The following is a 6,549-nucleotide window of genomic DNA, read 5'->3' as shown; positions in this document are numbered from 1 at the left end:
CTAATCTACTCATCATTTGGATTTCAGATTAAATGTCACTTCAGCAGAGAGGCCTCCTTCCTTCATTCCTCTCCATCAAAAAATGTTTTATAGCTCCTGTCAGTTTGTGATTGTGTTTTCATTTGTGTGACTCTTAGTTTAATACTTAATGTGACGTTAACTCTAAGCTGTATGAAGACCCACATCTATACTGTTCATCACCTAGTAGATACTCAAAAATATCTGTGGAAGGAATGAATAAAAACAAAAATAAAGTCGGTTCATGGATTGCCTGCATCTCAAATCTTATGCAAACCCTTCAAATGTTTCTTTTTAGTAAGAGGTCAGTAAATGAATACGTGGTTAAACTATGGACTCAGTTGTTGAAACCAACAGAAGAAACTTGCCTCAATTTTGTAGTCAGGAATTCCAAGAACTGCATAACCCTTTGAAGTAAAACTCATTGGGTAAATTAGCCTCATTATCTTTTACTAAAACAAAATATGTAATAATTATGTGGAAATATGTCTCTTGATAAACTAATACAACCATGTGCCTCATCCTGCAGTATTTTAATCAGATTTTAGCCACAGAATAACCCGTTGAGATAAGTAATGGAGGCAGATGTTTCTTTCATCTATCAGATGAGTAAAAAAAAAAAAGCCTGAGAACCAGACAGGTAAGATGAATTACTCATGATCATGTGGAAAACTTAGTGATCAAAACAAGATTATTACTCAGCAATCCTGAAGCCTAGTTCTGTATGCCTTCTACCAACTCAATGTTGCTCATTCTCTCACTTTTCTGGCAATACACATTGCTGTCCCCTACAGTTGTGAAATGTGTCAAAAGTCACACAGTATGGAATGTAGTAAATCTGAATATGAATAAACTTTAGATTTTCCCTATTTTGTGGGCATTTCTGATTATTTGGACTTTTACTATTTTTTACAACAGTCCCTGAGTTTTAGTTGGGGACTTCATCCCCATTCCCAGTCCCAATGGTTCTGGTGATTTTCCCATTCCCAACCCAGAGGCACTCTGGCCATTGAGAGCCTAATATTCTCTAGGCTGTAGATTTGGGTAATGGGGTGGACACATGCACATAATAGCTTCTAAGATTCAATGAAATCTTTGCTAAAGCTTTGGGATAAGGGCAGACACACTTTCTCAATGGGCTTGAACCCAGGACAATATAAAGGTGGAATTTCTCCACTCATTTGCTTCCATATGGGACCTGAGGCTGAAGCCAATCAGTGGAAGGCAGAGCTGAGAGATGAAGAAAAACCATATCCTAATGATACCTTTTGAACCCTGAATCTGTGTCTAAAGCCCACACTATCACTGGATTTTTAGTTACATAATCCAATAAATTCCTTCTCCTGAGTAAGTCAGTTTGAGTAGGATGTTCTGTCTTTACCATTTAGAAAGATCTTAACTAAGATACCCTATAATAATGGGGAGACCCAGGTCCTGGCAGGGAGAGAAGTTCACAAACCCAGGGTGGGAATGCGTTGCCACAGGGTGGGAGCTGGTGCCATTGCCAAGAAGAAGCTTGCCAAGGCCAAGTATAAGATGTGAGAAACTGCCTTGGCTGAGGACTAGCTGGCCCTGGTCAAAGCAGTTGGACATGTTCAAGAACATGGAGGAAAACCTTGGAGGAATTTTCCAGCAGCACAAGCAGGAGAATCAGAAGAATCCCGAGTTCTGGGTGCATTTCCAGGATGCGTGTGTCACCACTGGGGTGATCCTCTGCCCTCTGGAAAAGGATTTTGGTCCAAGATGTGGGAGATTTCTATCATGAGCTGGGAGTCCTGATTATTGAAGTGTGCCTGACCCTGAAGTACAGGAATGGAGGGCTGATAACGCTGGAGAAACTACATCAACAGTTGTTAAAAGGAAGGGGCAGATTCACACAGGATATCAGCCAAGACAACCGGATCGGGGTCATGACGAAACTAAAGACACCTGCCTCTGGCTTCCGGCATCATCCCTGCGGGTGGTGCCTACCTCAGTCAGTCTGTTCCAGCTGAGCTCAGTACTGGTCACACTGTGGTGCTGCAGCTGGCGGAGAAACATGGCTACGTGACCGGGAGGGATCTCAAAGTCGCTCTTAAGTGGGAGGCCAAGTGAGTCACACTAGAGCACCTGCTGAAGGAATGGCTGGCCTGGTTGGACTTGCAGGCCCCCGGGGAGGCTCACTACTGGCTGCCTGCTCTCTTCACTTACCTCTGCTCCCAGGAGAGGCCCTCCCCTGAGTCTAGGAGTGCAGAAGGGGGTGCAGCACTAGGCAGGGAGGCAGGGAGGACCTGCTGGTGAATAAAACCTGAGCAACTTTGTTTTTTAAAGGAAATAAATAAGTAAAATATCCTACAATAATAAATTTTCATTCAACCATATTCCCATACTCTTTCTTGACAGGGAGAGGGAAAAAAAGTGGAGTTCCAGATATTTCCTACAGAATTGCATTGCACATAACAAGAGATCTGGCTACAACACCTGCCCCCCCAACCAAACCCACACAAACAAACAAACAAACAAACCAAGAAGTCACTTTACGAGGATTTAGTTGCACGTCCCTTGTCTGAAGAGCTTCATTTGGTGCCATTCTTCTTCAGGTTAATGATGAGAGGATGCCTCCTCTCACCCCTTGCACAGACTGAATTCCTATTCCTAGTTTCTTACATTACCATCTGGTAAGCCTTCCAGAATTTCTCCCAATGAAGTCTGATGCTCTAGATGGCCTTAGCACAGCTGATTTCCCCTCTAGCTATCTAGGTCTACACCTTCCTCCTTTCTGTCAAATGTCATTGCAAATATGTTCCAAGAAAAACTTGCTACAAGTCTTTCCAACCTTAGAATAGAATCTCCAGGTAGCATCTATTTGCAAATAATATACCTGTCCCAAAGTGAAGCTTAACTAATGACTCACTTTTCTGATTGCCAGCCTCACAGATATAAGAACACGGAGAAGTACTATAGGAATTCTTTTTAATTTTTTTTTAATGTTTTTATTTATTTATTTATTTCTAGGAGAGAGAGACAGCGTGAGCAGGGGAGGGTCAGAGAGAGAGGGAGTCACAGACTGAAACAGGCTCCAGGCTCTGAGCTGGCAGTCAGCACAGAGCCCGACGCGGGGCTCGAACCCACGAACCGCGAGATCATGACCCAAGCGAAAGTCGGACGCTTAACCGACTAAGCCACCCAGGTGCCCCAGGAATTCTTTTAAAGTCAGAAGAATGTAGAATACAGAACCGTTTAGTTGGAAATAATAGTTTCAGCACAAGATGTTTTTAGATTTTCTTTTAAAAATTCAAAGACTTTGGTATCTCCCAGGATAAGATGAATTTAGCCGTGCTCTGGTTAGTGACTCAAGAAACTACTTGTATTTTTTAAATTTTTGTTTATTTTTGAGAGAGAGAGAGATGGTGGGTAGGGGGAGGGCAGAGAGAGAGGGAAACAGAGAATCCCAAGTAGGCTTTGCACTGACCAGTGCCAGTCTCAGTCTCATGAACTGTGAGATCATGAGATGAGCCGAAATCAAGAATCAGATGCTTAACCCATCGAGCCACCCAGGTGCCCTGAAAACTACTTTTTATTTGCCAAAATGATGACTGTTTCAACCTTCAAGGAAGTGAACATTGCCTAATTGGATGTTATACTTCCAATAGAGGATAGGAACATAATGAATGGTAATGATTTGGTAAAACTTTTTTGTAACTGATATTTATAGGACTTCAAATAACAAAATGTGAGATTGGGCTGAGAAGAACCATATCTCTTAAAGAGGAATAGGGACTAATAAGCAGTTATAAGCCAATCTCTTTCATATGTGTATAATTCACAAGACTAATACTTAAACCATATATGACCAAAGATGTGGAGCCATGTCATTTTCTAAGCTCATCAAAAAGGGAAGATTGCCCACGTTAGTTATTTTTTCCACAATGATTCCTAGGATATACATGAAAATAGGAGGGTAGAAGTCACTATGGTATATAGCAGACAATACTCCAGTCTCCGAAGTGGGGAGTTAAACTTTGGCCCTGCCGAGAGCGGTCTTTGGGTCTCTCCTCATTTGTAAAATAAAGTTTGCGTAACTGTCAAGAAAGCATCTAGCTATGAATTTGGGTTACTAAAACAGAGCACTTGTTGATTGTAATTCTTTTCAGTTTCAGTTCTGATCTAAATACACAATACTTATCTCAAAGAATTTTGAAGTTGATCATGTAGCTAAAATGAATTGAACTGGAAGAAGAGGAGAGCCTTAATGTTAATATTCTTCATTCACTCACTCACTCACTCACTCACAAATACTTTCGAGTACTTAATAAGCATGGGGCCCTATAAAATGTGCTAAAGGTACAGCAATGAAGAAACCATAGCCCCAGTCATCATAGAGCTTATTTTTCGAAGGTGGTAAGTGCTCTGTTGAAAAGTAGAGCAGACTAAACCAACTTGACAATAAACTATTTAAGGAAAAAAAAGAAAAAAGAAAAGTAGAGCAGAGAGGGAGTACTTAAGATTGCCCTTTTTATATAATGTGGCCATTTGAAGAGAGACCTAAAGAGATGAGAAAGTCAGGCTATTTCCTATCTAGGAATAGCAAGTGCAAAGGTCCTGAGGTAGGAGGTTTGACATATTTTAGGAGCAGGAAGGAATCCTGTGTTGCTGGGGCACAATGAGCAAAGTGAAGTGGTAGAAAATGAGATCCAGGGGAAGGAAAAGTACCAAAACAGGCTAGAATATTGTATTTACTTGAATATGAATTGTCCCCATCCCAGTATTTGTGGCTCCTTTGCTCCTAACATTGGGTAGGAGGAAACGTACTGGTTCAGTCTAATTGTGTCATCTGCTTGGATTTGGGTAGAATCAGAACTTGAGACTTGCCATCATTACTGGCCAGAAACAGAAGTTGTTCCTTGGGGAAGAAAGCAAAATTTCTTTTGTTTTCGGTGAAGTTTAACTTACTTTATATCAGGGACTCCTGTCCTTCCTTTCCTTTAGTGGGAAGCCTGTTCTACTTCTGCTCACACGTGTGGTGTGGGGGATGGGCACGCGGCATCCATTCCAGCCTCCTTCATGTGTGTCTTCTGGTATCACAGAGACTGGAAATCTAAAAACTACCTGTCCCAGACGCTTATGGATTTAGAATTTGGGATATGAAATCCTTTCCGCTGAACAGATGCATGCACACCAGTTAGGGAAGGTCAAAGTGAGGTTTTCTGCTTCTTTCCCCGTCTCTACAGTCCAATGTGCTTTCTCTGCAGCACATTCCCGTGTCTGGTCACCAGTCTCATTAGTGTCCGAAGACAGTCACAAAGGCGGCAGCAGCAATGGCCCTCACAGCTACATTGGACTTTCATTGGCCCTAGACAGTCTTGCCTCAAAGTGATCCTTCCTCCATTAAACAAATAACAAAAATTGTATTCCAGGACTGTCTTGGGATAAATGTGAATATATTATTATTATATATTAAAACATTTAATTTAGCCTAAAAGTTTTTTTCTGATTTTAAAAGAAATTTAAATATTTTTATGAGCTCTTAGAAGTGTTACAGGCCCTAGACACTGCCTACTGGACCTCATAGATAAATCCGTCCTGATGGCGTTCAGCACGTGGCCCCCATTTCTAGAGGCAGCCCCTGAGCACTGATCTTCCTGACTGCAGAAAGGGGGCAGCTCCCTGAAAGGCCTGAGGGCTGTGTTGTTCCCGGCACCACTTCTAGGAAATCTTCTATTCCTAAGGTTTTGTCAGCACCCAATTCTCTCTGTTATTTCCAAACTTCATTAACATAACCAGGATCATTTTTGTTTTCTGTAGTTAAGCCTAATTGGTAGAACCTGGGTTTGCGCCATTATTCTCTTGAATCCTTCAGGTCCGTTCCTTGCCTTCACATTCCCAACTCACTCAGTCTTGTCCTTCTCACCCCTGTGTTCTCCCTGGTTCTTTAACTATCGTGCCTTTCACTGTAACCTTAGGGATCTGCACAACTTTGTGGGGAAAGTCTCCAACTCTCTGTATGAGTCAGCATTCTCCAGAAACACAGAACCAGTGGGATGTGTGTGTGTGTGTGTATGTGTGTGTGTGTGTGTGTGTGTGTGTGTGTGTGTGTGTATTTAGGACCAGATTTATAGATAGAGTGTATATATATAGTCTATCTATTGACCTATCAATAGAGATTGACTGATTGATTTAAGGAATGAGCTCACATCATTGTGGAAGCAGCAAGTCCAAACCCTGTGGGTGGCCTGGCAAGCTGGAGACCCAGGAGAGAGTTGATGTTGTGGTTCTAGTCTGCTGGCCGAATTCTCCCTTCTTCGGGGGGGGGGGGGTCTTCTTCTGTTAAGGCCTTCAGCTGAGGGGGTGGGGGTCACCCACACTCTGGAAGGTGACCTGCTTAACTGAAAGTTTGCCAATTTCAATGTTAACCTCATCTAAGGAATGCTTTCACAGAAACATGGAGGATCATGTTTGACCAAATACCCAAGTATTGTGACCCAGCCAAAGTGATACATATACTGAACTATTATAATACCCGTTAACATAAATCCATGTTTTATGTTTCCT

General features: G+C 42.1%; 1 pseudogene; it reads left to right on the top strand.

Moving 5' to 3' along the window:
- The first annotated feature begins 1,488 nt into the window (after positions 1–1,488).
- LOC120222735 lies at positions 1,489–5,397 on the top strand (annotated as a pseudogene).
- The last annotated feature ends 1,152 nt before the right edge of the window (positions 5,398–6,549 follow it).

This window comes from Hyaena hyaena, unplaced genomic scaffold (genome assembly GCF_003009895.1).
Source record: "Hyaena hyaena isolate Hyena2069 unplaced genomic scaffold, ASM300989v1 scaffold_902, whole genome shotgun sequence".
In the NCBI taxonomy this organism is placed as follows: domain Eukaryota; kingdom Metazoa; phylum Chordata; class Mammalia; order Carnivora; family Hyaenidae; genus Hyaena; species Hyaena hyaena.
This window is presented reverse-complemented; position numbering and strand designations above follow the sequence as displayed.